General features: G+C 35.3%; 1 long non-coding RNA gene across 1 annotated transcript; it reads left to right on the top strand.

Moving 5' to 3' along the window:
• Nucleotides 1–5,147: 5,147 nt before the first annotated feature.
• LOC123556846 (uncharacterized) lies at nucleotides 5,148–13,269 on the top strand. Its single transcript, XR_006687529.2, has 3 exons — nucleotides 5,148–5,206; nucleotides 11,522–11,626; nucleotides 12,582–13,269. It is a non-coding gene; the product is annotated as an uncharacterized LOC123556846 (long non-coding RNA).
• The last annotated feature ends 1,252 nt before the right edge of the window (nucleotides 13,270–14,521 follow it).

Raw genomic sequence — 14,521 nt, 5'->3', positions numbered from 1 at the left:
AAGATACCTCTGGTCAGCCTTATATATCTTGACTTGGAATCTTAGGAAAGTGATAGAACACCTGACCCCTTTATGTGCCCGACCTAATGGGCAACCTTTTTTAGTATGTTCAAGAGGTGTAGCAGACGATGCAGGAATGCACACTATAACGCTTATCTTTGTGTGAACAGATGGTTGATCAGCTACTTAAAATGTTTTGTTGTAAAGAAGAGTATCGAAAGCCTCCATCTATACCACAGAAATATTATATGAACAGTTTGTTTGTAGGAAGATGTAGAAAATCCATTTAAAAGCTTGATTCGTAGGTAAGTGCGAGCTGTACTGGTTAGTTATGTTTGACAAAACAGTGTTATTCTTACATTGGACTGCTTATTATAATAACTGGTAGCGGCATAGCCTTACAAATGGTAAATAGATAATATGTGTTGTCTTAAAACTAGTAAATTGGTATTAAAATTATGTTTCGAATACATGTGCTCATTAGATAAATCATCAAGTACTCACAATTAAATATGTCCTTATCTAATATATTTTAGGTTCAGTAAAATGTCATGCAGACATGGATATTAGAGCACAGTTTTTGTAGAAATGATAGATTCTGCTCCTAATTTAAACCCCCCATCACACTCATCCACGTTCCCACTACGTCCTAAAAACTGGCAAGACTTAGTAAGAACTTGTACAATTATGGTCTCCACGAGTGTGGAGGACGCGGTCGAACTTTGGACATGTTCAAAACAAACGTAGTGAGGACGTGGACGAATCAGGAAGCAGGAAGAACTTGATAAAGACGTAGTAATGATGTAACTAAAACCTTGTAGGACCTAGTACAAGCGTGACGCGGACGGGAAAGACTGCATGGCGTGCTCATTGCGCTGTCACTGGGTTGTCATTGCGTTCTTGCTACGTCAATGGAGTTCTAACTACGACCTCGCCACACTTGTGTGCTATGACCATGGCACGTCCGTGCCACGTCATTAGGTTATCAATGCGTTCTTTCGGTGCTTAAAATGTCTATGTCACGTTTGCAGCAGGTTCTCACCGTGTCTGTTTCAGATTCTGGGAATTGAGTATGAATACTGGATCAAATTCCCCATCATTTCCTTTTCAACCAGCAATGGGTATGATCGTACATCATCAGGAATTACCACATAATCACGGACTCAGCAGCACTGGCTGCTTGTAGTGGACTTCTGAACCTTCGCATACCCTTCATACTGCCTTTGCTTTTTCCACCACGGCCTCTCTATAAGACTGCTCTGATTTCTTCGGGGAGTGGGGGTGGGTGTGTCGTATATTGTATTTAATTGTTGTTGAGTGTAGATGCGGCATCAATATAACTTGCAGAACGAATGAAAAAGAGGCGCGTGGCGTAGTATTTATAAGTAGCCGACAAATGCAGTGAGAAGGTGATAAGCGCATGGTTAAAGCATGGTAAGCGAGAGGTGCAATCTGACTGGTGGTACTAAGAATGTAGTAAGAACGGATTGGACGGGAAGATGCACGTGGTAAGAAAATTAGTGTGAACGTGTTAGACGCCGTTAGAACCTGGCAAAGATGTTGTAAGGGCGCAGTATGAACTTTAAAACACATTTTTCGAGTTTGACCCCCGTCCCCACCGCGACAAAATTTTCAGGACGCAGTGTGATCTTCGTGGTCTTCGTCTGAGAGTGATCAGGGTATTAGTGACTGTACATTATATGCTTATGACATTAAACTGTCAGACTATTGTTATGGCACAATGTGCTACAATTTGACAGAAAAAGAACATTACAGGAACATGCAAAAATTAATGTAAATTTTGATTACGCTGATCAAACGGCGATGACCTTTTCCCAAAGAAATCATGATAGTCTGACAGGCCAGGGATGTTCACATGGTCTGTCGCACTAACATAGTTAACGAATTATATAGTTTTACTAAGTGTCATTAGTTCTCTTAGTGTAAATAAATTGAAATGAATACAGCAACACTAACACATTCTGAGTCGCGAAAACTAATGACAAAGTGAAACGCATGTCATTTATTCACTAATGCACACTACAGACAAACTTCGCTCAGACTCCTATAATTCGAACACCATCCTTCACTTTAACCTGTCATCAGGTCCCAACCAAATTCCTTTATAATATATTCTTCGATCACTTAAAATACCAATAACTCAAATACATTTTGTCGGTCCTGACGGGTTCCAGTTAACGAAGTTCGAATGTATTTATAATACTTTACAATTGTTGTAAATTTCTGCACAGGACTGTTGCCTTTTTAAACATTCTTGATATGCCACTTACCATTATATACTTAATGTTGACTCACATAAATGCATTCTGATTTTTCTTCTGCTTAACAACAAATTTTATCCAAGGGAGACAACTTTTTTAAAACATTTTTGTTGGAAGAGCGGTATTTTTGTTAATATAATATGTTTCAATTTATTCAAACAGGTGATTTTAGCTAATTATACTGATGACTTTAAGTGTCTATATATGTTTTATAGATAATATTAGGTATTTCTGAAAATATATACATGCATGGTGGCCATCTTGGATTTTTCGGCCATATTGGATTTTTTGGAGTGGGTCTCATGCTCATTTTTAGTGTTTTGCCCTAAAGTAGTTATGTACCAAGTTTTGTGCTTTTCCCATTTTCTGAAGTATTTTTACACCATTTTACTGGACTATTTGATTTCTATTACATTTTATTTTCTACAACATTGGAATCATGGAATAATTGATAATTTCATACATTAAAGTACAATTATAAGATAAATCTATATCTATGGTATCTGAAAATTACGTAATAATTATTATGCGTGACAAGTTACAATCGACTACTGAAATTATGATCGGGCAATGCTATTTAAAGTGATCAAATTTATAAAACCAGCCCGTTGACCTTTAAAAATGTCACAGGAAAGCTACAAAAACATTAGTTCTTATTCATTGGATCTTAAGTAATATTTAAGATATTTGCAAAATAGCAATGGCGGGTCAGCTCTTTTCAGTATATACATGTACTACATCAACTTTGATAATAAACCGCAGAATGGCAATTTGTCTCACAGTCAGATAAAATATCGCAGAATCAGATTTCTTAAATACATGATCAGTTCTTGATGAAAGAACTGCGATAAAGCCTTGCCATGTTTATTTTTCCGAGAACATTCCCATGGCAACATATTTCATATAGACCAGTTTATAACGAATTTTGTGACATGTTTTTATATTGGCACATGTACATCAATTACGTTTTGAACCGTGGTTTATGTTGCCAATTATTTATGCGGATTTTATAACGCTGTATTAGTACTGAACAAAAAATGTTTCTCGTCCAACTCTTTTGTTCTTTTTCGTTTTAGTATTTCACTCTTCTTCAGTTGAAAACAGGGCGACTGATACATTATGATAACTGGATATACATACAAAGGTCAGTAGCTACAAAAGAAGCTGACTAATATGTAGTTGCAAAAGCTGAAATTTAATTAAAGCATTTATTTTGAAGGAAAATAAACTGAGTGTTGATTTATGTTAAGCTGACTAATAGTTCAACAAAGAATCATTCAGCATACACGAACGATCGATTTCATTAAAGTGTAACATTTAGTGGCTACTGTGTCAGAAGGGAAGTAGGAGATTAGTTTTCCTTTGTTCGTTATTGGCAACAGTGAGCCCTTTTAACTTCCTCGTAACTTTTATATTTTTCATTTTACAATCGTATCTATCAACGATCGAGCCTTTTTCCACAAAAGAATACTAATATTTCACTCTTCGTTTTTTACACTGTACGAGGGTATCAATATTTGGAGAGAAAATGACTGTTGAGGTATGAATTAAACAACGAGATCACGGTACGAACCCACGGTGTCAGATCAAACGCCACAACGTCCTCTAATGGCACGTCTTTTTTTTTTCTAACTCCAGCATCCTTAATTATGGCCGTACTGTATTCCAGGGCGTTAGTTCAGATAAGTAGTAGACTGTTATATAGTAAACTGGTACTCGTAGACCAAATGTTATTGCTTGCAGAAAATGCAACTTTGTGTAGCCCTTTTGTGAAGAAACAGAGAAATGTGTTTACATATATGTGAATTCTGTTGCAAGCGTGTTGAACATCCCGACAGATATATCAGGCCAGGCAATGATTTACTGAATCAGGCCCGTTCAATAAACGATAGAATTATAAATTACACAAAACCATTTTAAGTCTAAATCCAATGTATACAATTCAATTCACTAATTGTTTTGTATAGAAAGAAAATTTAACTTGTTTCGTATGCATTAATAGCAAGGGCGAGCTTGCACGTGCTATCTGACATTGTTCACAAAATCATAAACAAAATGGCATCATTTAAAAAAAAAATTGAAAATCGGCAGTTAAATTAAAATTTCAAAAGAGATTCAGTTATAACTAGAATTCATTTTTCTTACAGTACATATTAAAATTGAACTGACACGACCATACGATTTTCATTGTATTTAAAGATATTTTAAATGAAAATCATGAATTGTATTTTTGTCGTTAATGTAGGCGGGTCTTTTTGTCGAAGATTTTTCTGAAAGGAATCTCATAATTTTATAATAAGCTACAGTAAAATGTAAATTATTTACTAAATATAAAAACTAAATGTTATTTCTTGTGCGTTTATAGAGGCGATTCATGAATTTGCCAGAAATCCCAATGTTTATACCCGTATTTATAAACGCACGCAGGCCTTTAAACGAATGAAAAAAAAACTTTCACACAATATACCGCGATATGTTTCAAAGAGGTAATTATTCTTTGTTGTATTTTTAGTATTGACAATGAGAAAACTGAAACATTATCTGAATACCGTGACGCACGTGTACTTTTAATATTGAAATACAGTTGATTAGTTTTGCATGAATTATGTGTGTGTAGCTTTTGCTACATCGCACGGGCCTCGTCTGCTGATTCACTAGGGATGAGAAAACATAAAAAAAGTAGTTCCAATAAAAAAAAGGCTGAACTTTTGTTTGTTTCTTATCACACTTCTGTACTTTAGTCAATGGAAAGTGTAGTTCGTATCATTTCGATAATTTGATCCGATAAGCGAGTACGCGGAAGCACTTTGTGTGGTGAGATAGATATTCCTACGCGACTACTAGAGTGTAGACTGAATCATACAAATAGTCAGTCTGGGCTGTACGATCGACCTGCTGTGAGCACAATTGAGAGCTGTCAAAATGTAAGTTATTTCCTTTACTTTTACTTGATGTATTTTTAAGGTATGTTCTTGTACATTTATTAAATATGTATAACATGTTTAATAATACAAAGTAAGGAGTATGTAGTGTAAAATTTTGTAGGTTATTGTGACAGGCGATTTAATATCCGCGAATGCAACAGAATAAATAAATGTGTCACGGTTCGTGGGGGATGATAGTCGTTATTTTCGCTGATGTAACCTAAAAATGTTTTACATGTACTTCGTTACCTCAGAAAGCTTTAGACCATATAGAAGCGAGTTTGAAAAATAAGTCGATATCTAAAACGTCTGCACATTATTATATTAATCAATGTATAATGTACTATTTCATGAGGGAGAGGGCAGTGGGTGATAGTGTGTAAGTTACAGTGTAACGGCAGTTTAGACGGACACATTTTCATTTCTGACACAGCGAATTATACATTGTAATGATATTCTGTTGCACAATGGAAGATGAGCTGATGAGTCACCCTATTGTTAACTATTTCCGTGCATGTGCATATTGCATGTTAGTATGAACAGCATGATCAACCAAGTATGCAAAATAACCGTATTTACGCCCACTGTTCTTTAATCTTCAAAAAAAAAAAAAAAAAACAGTAATCATAACTGTAATGTATCTTGGCAGAATACTATCCTAATCTGTTAACATATCATACGTCGCATCAGCCAATCTCTATGAGCTGCTTAAACTTCCTTATACATCTCTAAATTTGTTTCGCCCGGTATGATAGAAAAGTAGTGACAAGGAACTTAAAGGTCCATTACTAAGGGAAAGTGAGTTGGCAATTTTTTTCATAGCCAGTGCATAGACTTCTGCAAGACACTAAATAATGAAGATTGGCAGGTCAAAATTTACAGAAGGTCTTTGGAACTCAAAGAAATGTATGTGTATTATGTTGAAATTTCAATGAATCGACAGAATGACCCCCCAGGTCTTTTTAACTTTCTTCATACTTCATAGAAAATTAATTGTACATATATTCGAATTTCTACATACCAACTTTCATTTTCCAATAAAATGAAATAGTTTCTGTGCTTTTTAAAAGAAATTAAAATGTTCACTTTCCTTAGTATTGGACCTTTAAATTTTGCTAAATAAGTTCATACAATAGTTTTTAGATAAAACTACATGTAAATAGATCACGGCGCTGCTGAAATTGTATCGATTGGTAAGAACTAAAACTGCACTAAATGATGCCACCTTTGAGCCAGCAAATGTAATCGTGAAATCAATGAAATATTAGAAAGCAACATCTGCTTGCAATATTATTTAGTCATAAAAGCCTCTCAGCTAGAAAGGAAAATTAATTATTGTTTTACATCATATAGAATATACGAGCTTATAAACTGAGTCATTTAACACCAATCCCACAACCAATTTTCCCACGACAACAGATGTGCATTAACACTGCGCCAAATTAATCTGGTACTATTCGCGGGGAGTTATACCAGCTCCTTCTGTTCACCTGTGGGACGCTGTGAATCCCCGTTTAATCTGAGGCTGACACAAACAGTTATTCATATTTGCTGAGATGTAAATTTTGTACTGTTGATATTTCATTCTCGTCCGGTTTGTTGAGCAATTTTCCTGTACGTTAAACCGCATATAATTGACATAGTGTTCACATCTACTTTAAAACCAGGAAAATACTTGTTGACTTTGTGTGGTTGCAACTTGAGATAGCTGGAACACACTTGGGTTAATTTCCTTGCATATTTCTGTTCCCCTTTCTTCACGTGATCATGAATATAAATGTATATCCTTGACTACTGTTCAATCAGGAAGCTTGTGGTTTCATAAACTGTGTATCTACAATCTAAACTAAGTTGTATGATAAAACACGATTGTTATCTTAGTAACACAGGGTCTTTCAAAAATGAGTGACCCCGAGTAACACGAGAGCTGTTTTCCTCGGTCATCATCAGAATTGAATTATAACTTCTAATGACATCGTCCTTCAGGTTCTATACCTTTTGTTTGCCATCCCAACACCACTCATATCTGCAAGGCATCCCCTAAAGAATACCCTTAGTATAAATGACAGCCTTCTACATTAGCAGCGTCGTGCCCAATGGTATACTATAAAAATCGTGTCCAAAACGCAAGGACTTTTTACTGCAGTCATGTATAATGTAAATTGTCCATGAATATACATGACTTGTAGTAATATCCTTAATTTGTTTGTTTTATTTCTGTAGCTCGAAATGTGTTGCCATGGTATTCAATTACAATAATTCAGTGTCTGGTATAAATTAATGAAAACCTGGAACTCTCCTGAGAGCCGCTTGCACGGCATTCACTTTGTGCATCTTAATGATATGATACATGATAGGTGAATGATTACACGGATATCGAGCTAGATACTAAATTTTCTCATTACTATTCCAGGGATGTATATTACAGATAATAATTAGGTTGAAGTTGTGTTTTATAACTTGAAGCAGTGGGTGGAATCGATTTTCAGGGTGTGGCACCACTTAGATTTATTATAAACATAATAATATTGACATTTATAGCACTGTATTTAAAGCAATATTATGATATTGGTTAATCAGATAGAATAAAGCGGCGACTTTGCGACAAAGTATGAATTATTTGCAATGTATATCTGCGTTTCATGTAACCGAGCGGGTTGGAAATTTCTATGAAGGATTCTAAATTGTTCACATTTTTCACATTGATCATTATTTCCAGTTCTCAGACATCACTCGACTTTTATTGGAATTTCCAGAATAATCGATACAATATCATAAAGCAGGACTGATCGCCAGACATATTTATGTCTCACATTTGTGGATTCTTTGTTAAAACAACAAGAGAATTAACCATAAATGTCCTCATTCATATTCAATTTGAAACTGACACTCTTTGTTAGAGGGGTGGGGTGATGGGGTGATTGCAATTGCTCATTAGCCGCTGTAAAATGACAACGTTTTCTAATTTTCGCGACGTACATTCCCCCGCCCCCTCCCCCTTTAGTATAACCGCAGACAGACACGAACGTTGACATACCATGTCCAAGACTACCAGTTTAGCTCAGTCCATTATTATAGTTAACCGGCTGTGTTTGTGGAACAAAGTGCTTCCAAATTCATGAATAGTCGCACATTTTAGTTTGTGAAATACAAAACCAGACAAGCTATCGATTCAGGCTGCCATGTAATACTTTTTTTTCAGTGAGTGTTGCTAGTTTAGGAAATAAGGAGCCCTGCTTGTTACTGAATTCAAAATCGATAGATCTCTCCTGCAATGCAGGCTGCAATGTCTATTACAAAAGTTTTATTATGATTTTAAACTGTTAATGGCATCAAACATGAAACCCGGCGGCCAAACTGTGTCGGAGTGCACGGTGCTGATTCATAAATATTTTATTGTAGCTGCCTTTGAATAATATTTCCACCGCAGCTGTGAGAAAATATAGATTTAGATGTAAAAAGAAAAATCTTAATATAACTCAAGTATGCAAGTTTCCTAATACGTTAAAGAAATATATCTCGGATTATACACAAGGGACTTGGACTGTATCTAGTATCTTTATTTGACCTTAATCTCTCTTTTGATCAGGACAAGAATTAAGTTTAATGGTAAAGTTTATCTTAAGTATTATAGCTTGTCAATGAAATGAAAGTTGAAATGCTTGAGAGAATTTACTACATCAATATAGTCGTAAAATGTTCTTTACTATGAATACAACATTTGATTCATCAAATACAGCGTACGATAACCTTTGCGACACGTACTTGAATTACACGGGTTGTTTCTCAATGTCCATTCATCACCGTTACTTTGGAGACAGAAACCAAAACAAACAAAATACTTCTCTCGTATTTTAGATAACTGAAACAGCGTGTCTTATAATCCTGTATCTTGCAAAAGCATAAAACTGTAACGAAAATAAGTTTTATAATTGCCAACGATCCGCATCAATAGCATGTTTTTAATGTAGCAATTTTCTCGATCTGGAAAGGTTTAAACATTTACAATAACAAAAACATTCCTGTGAGTTTTATGTGTTCGCAGTTTTGGCATAACCGATGTTGTAACATTCCAGTAGGTAAATGAGAGGAACGTCGGAAATTTCACATGATAAATTACAGCAATTCATGCCAATAAACTGACATTAAATTTTGTATGAAGTCCAGTCATTATTTTGTAAATGAAAGCTGGAAATATACTGTTACAATAATTATAGAAATTTTATTTTGCTAGAATAAAAGAGCTATTGTCGACTACTCCTTGAAATACCTACATCTGTTTTAACGTAAACGTTAAATGACTGCTCAAAGAAATCGTGCCATTTAACCAGAATATTAGCACTTTACGTGGCATCAACCTCGATATAGCGTTGCCCTCTGTATAGCCTCACCCTCTGTACGTATTATGTTTGAAAACGAAAAATCTCATTTATACGGTTGAATAAGATTGTGTCCTGTGCCCTTTCAAGGTCTGGAGGTCTCCTACCCCTTTTCAATGTCTGAAGGGCTAAAATACGCCTGACGCGGAAATTGAAGATTTTTTTTGTTGGGCCTCATCTTCAGAAGAATAAAAGCTGGTCTAAAAAAAAACAAAGTAAATGTATGTAAGGTTATACATTTTGTGTTCGGTGTAACTATGTAAAATGACTTTCATCAAAAATCCTTTTAGTAAACATAAAATAACATAAATTCACGTTGAGGAATGCCACTAGGAATGCGAGAAACTCGCATAAAATGTCTTGTCTACATTCACTGAATACTTTCGTGTTTTGAAATGTTTGAATATTATTAAGCACATTCTTTGAGTTTATTTTTTAAGTAATATTTAATTAAATTAATGCACATTTAACATATATATTGTTGGAAACGAAACATCCAAAATGCAACAAAGCGCATAATTTTTCTTTATGACTAGAATATCTTCCACCTGGAACCGAGATTAGATATTTTATCATTTACTGGTATCATGTTTAAAAAATATACCCGACGTTTGAACCCAGGTCATTCCCAGCACTGGCTCAATGACCGGTGAAATTAGCTGACTATTTTCACCAGTCACTCGTCCTGGCTCCCAGCCATACTTAGATCATCAAAGATGTGACTCGCGCACGATATTCCATGTAAACTATGACAAGAAATATTCATGTTTATACTGACAACAGATGTTTCATTTTCTTATGTACAGATCTGCATAATCTATTGCCTTTGTGACATTTATCGTTTGCCATACATTTTTATGTACGATTTATGAGAAAAGAAGAACGTCTAAACTAGGTGGACGTTTGTTAGTATTAATACAAATAATAAATTGATTTTCTACATGCATATTCTTTCTGTGAGTCATATACATGCTAAGTGCCAGATTGAACCCTAGGTTTCCAAGGCAACATTTCCCGTGGTTTAGAAGGGACTGATCTTTAGAGATATCCGCCCCGATAAGTTATCTCAGAAACTTATCTACAAGTGTATAAACATCGCTCTTATTTTTGCCTGCAGATCGAGACTGCAGGTTTTAATTGAATGTTGATTTGCACCGAGATGGAGGAATTTGTTTGTTTTGTGTCTTATAGCTGGCGAATATTGTTTATATCTGTGTATGAACAGCCTGCTACTAGTATAATGTACATATAAATTATTGTTGTTTTTGTTCTTTCAAGAGCCATGTATTCTTATACTTTGATACATTTTTGAACTTGTACAGTCAAGGACTTTAAAAACGCCCAATGTATGCAGTCAAAAATATTTTCGTAATGCATATATTTAGCACGCATGCCCAATATAATTCCGGTGATTCTCCCATAATTATAGTGTTTGGTATTGTCGTTTCGAAATCATTTTGAGAACGTCTACTTTGGAAAAGAATAAAAGTCAGTACTGATTTTAATAAACAGACCTTTAATTTGATTAAAGTCGCGAAGGTTTTTAACGCGGTTTATTGGTGAGTTTGTAATCGAATTAAAGCAATTTTTGTAATTGCGCGCTTCGGATTTTGTATGACGCGAATTAAAGCTGGAGCTACATGTGCTCAGGCTTCAAGTATCATAAAAGAAAGCGCCATATTAAACCAGATATTATGTATTTTAAATGAATATCAAAATATTTGAGTACAAATTGCAGGAAGGAAATAACTGGGACATTTTGATGAATTGTTTTTAAAGTCCTCGGTTGTCTACTAAACAAGGATGGTCCTTGCGATGGATTAAGTTTTTGCTTTGTAACATGACATGTTCCTTAATTTTTACCAAGGACTTGTTACGCATGTATACGAACAGGGTTGTAATTATATATATATAAAAAATCGTTATTCTATTTCAGTTAAAATGTCTGACAAACCTGATCTAGCGGAAGTAACGAAGTTTGACAAGTCTAAGTTGAAGAAAACTGAGACCCAGGAAAAGAACCCATTACCAACTAAAGAAAGTAAGTAAATCAAATCAAATCATAGGAAATAAAAAAAACACCCTTAAAAATAGATGAAAAATTGCATCATGTATCACTAAATAAGGTTTATCTTTACGACAGGTTTGAAGTAACCATGCAACGATTAATAAGATATAGTACTAGTACTTGTAGGGACATCCATGGCCGAATGGTTTTAGAATCACTTGCTCCTGACCGATATGGGTCCGAGCCTCACTCAGGGCGTGGAATTTGTCATGTGAGGAAGCCATCCGGCTGGCTTATGGAAGGTCGATGGTTCTACCCAGGTATCCGCTCGTGATGAAATAATGCTCGGAGGAGCACCTGGATCTTCCTTTGCCATCAGAGCTGGAAAGTCGCTTTATGACCTATGATTGTGTCGATGCGACGTTAAAAATGTAGAGAAAAATACTGACTCCTTTAAAAATTGATTGTACTTGTAAAAATGATAATTCATTGAAAAGTCAAAATATGTATGTTCAGTTTTCAAAATCATTTCATTGAGATACCCAATATGTGACCACCAAAGTCTTTCAAATCGTGTTGATTTGTTAAAAGTAGACGTCAGAGTGGTTATATAGTTACCTCTTAGACCGCTGGCCCGATTTAATATAATTTAACACAAAGGTTCCTTGGGTGACCTTCATAACATTTTGCAACGTTGGGAACTTCAAACGACATCTCCTCCTTTTAACTCTTTATCTAGACAGACATATTATTTGAGGACCCTCCATCAAGTTTGTTCAATTTTTCCTTATTTTCGAAAAACATGGCAGCCAGAACTAAAAATGAAAATATCTTCAAGCGACCGCTTGTCCGATTCTGAAACAGTTTCACTATCTAGACTACCAAAATTTGTTTAGCCAGCTCTGAAACTCAGATGAGCGATCTAGGACCATGTCACCCAGAAGCATGCTGTTATAAGTTTATATTTTTATTTTTTTTTATTTTTCAGCAATTGAGCAAGAGAAGGCTTCTTAGTAAGAATGACTGCTTTAGACAATTGTATAAAACATTAAAAAAGTAACACTTATTCATTAATCATGACGTCATCGCCATCACCAAAAGAATTCCAGCACTGCCTTGGAGCAGAATTGTCACACGAGCTCTGCTCATTTTACAGACGACATCTGTCACTTCTGCAGACGACATTGAGCCAGACGAAAAGTGGGATTTTGAATTCTGAGGACGTGATTCATAGTTATAAGCTTTGTTGTTATTTTAGTTAGTCATAAATCTTGCAATTACTGAAAGCAAATAGACATTCAGGATTTCTTTATCACACAATGACGGAAAATATCTATACAAAACAAACCTGTAATGTAAACGGTACAACATAGTATGATGAAAAAAAAAAACATTACAAGAGACTTTGAAGCATACAGTTCGTTAGAAATCAGTTTAGGAAATATAAAAAATTTTGCCACAAAAAGTGCCTCAGTTGACCATTTTTAAGGCTGCTGATTGTAGGAATCTCATTTTTTAAATTTATTGCACAAATCTGCTCTTTTTACATTCCTGTGTCTTTGCGGATCAACTTGTCACTCATTTCTTAGGTGCTGTGACAGGCCATATCTTATTGTATACTCAGCATTTGTACGCTTTTTATTCTTTTGATGGCATTAAACACCATGTTTTGTATAGCTCAGTGTTTGTTATCCTTCCCTTTTTGTCACACATCTTGAATTTTATGCAACCTTTAATATTAGGTGGGCTATTGTGGTCGCCCTGTGGACGTCGTAATAGTTTTTCGTCAACAAATCTAGTTTTAATTCCCTTCAGGTCATAGTTTTGGGCACATATTGGTGAAACTTGGCAGAATGTTTACCTGAATGATATCTCAAGGAAGTATGGTACTAGGTCATCTTAAGGCAAAAATTAGGTCACTGGGTCAAATCATAGCACTCGACTCTGTGTCGGATTTTTATGAAATCTTTTCGAAATGATTATGAAATATAGATCCGTTTTGAAACTGGGACATCTTGATAAAACATCAGGTAACTAGGGCCTTGGAATACATTATTAATACTTCAGAAACCACACATTTCTATCTGGTGTATATGAAACTACTTGATAAATTTTATGTGAAGTTCGAAACTGGGTCGTCTTAGTTTGAAAAAAGACTAAATTAGAAGATCCAAGTTATAAAATACATACCAGAAAAAAATCTCATGCAACCTCGTGAGGATTGTTTGTTGATATGGAAACTAGGGCAGGTTTCAGACAGTGGTAAAAGACTCGGTCACTACTCGAAATAGAAAAATATTATTGATATTCAGACTCGCACAATGAAACCTGATCAATGCACTACAGAGTCCACATTTTCTTCCTCGTACAATGAAATCTGATTAACGCACTATAGAGTCCACATTTTCAACCTCGTACAATGAAACTTGATCAATGAACTACAGAATCCACATTTTCTTTCTCGAACAATGAAACCTGACCAACGCACTACAGAGTCCACATTTTCTTCCCCGTACAATGAAACCTGATCAACGCACTACAGAGTCCACATCTTTAGCCCACCATCATCAGATGGTGGGCTATTCAAATCACTCTGCGTCCGTCGTCCGTCCGTCTGTTAACAATTTCTCGTTATCGCATCTCCTCAGAAGCTACTGGGGGATTTTGACCAAACTTTGTCAGAATGATGTATTGGTACCCTAGTTGTGTCCCCCTGAAAATCAGACTGGTTCAACAATTTTGAGTGAGTTATGGCCCTTTGTATATTTTGATTTCTAATGTAATTTCATATCCAGTGGCCCTCCAAGTAGTTAATTGTTTTTTTTTTACCTGTAGAAGGGTCATAAAGTCTGCAGACACTAATGAGATAACGATTCAAGTTGTTCATTATTTTCCTATTACACCTCAGCAGTGAATGGACTACCCTAG

Source organism: Mercenaria mercenaria, chromosome 5 (genome assembly GCF_021730395.1).
Source record: "Mercenaria mercenaria strain notata chromosome 5, MADL_Memer_1, whole genome shotgun sequence".
Classification (NCBI taxonomy): Eukaryota; Metazoa; Mollusca; class Bivalvia; order Venerida; family Veneridae; genus Mercenaria; species Mercenaria mercenaria.
Note: the sequence above shows the minus strand (reverse complement) of the source record. Positions and strands in the feature narration are given on the sequence as shown.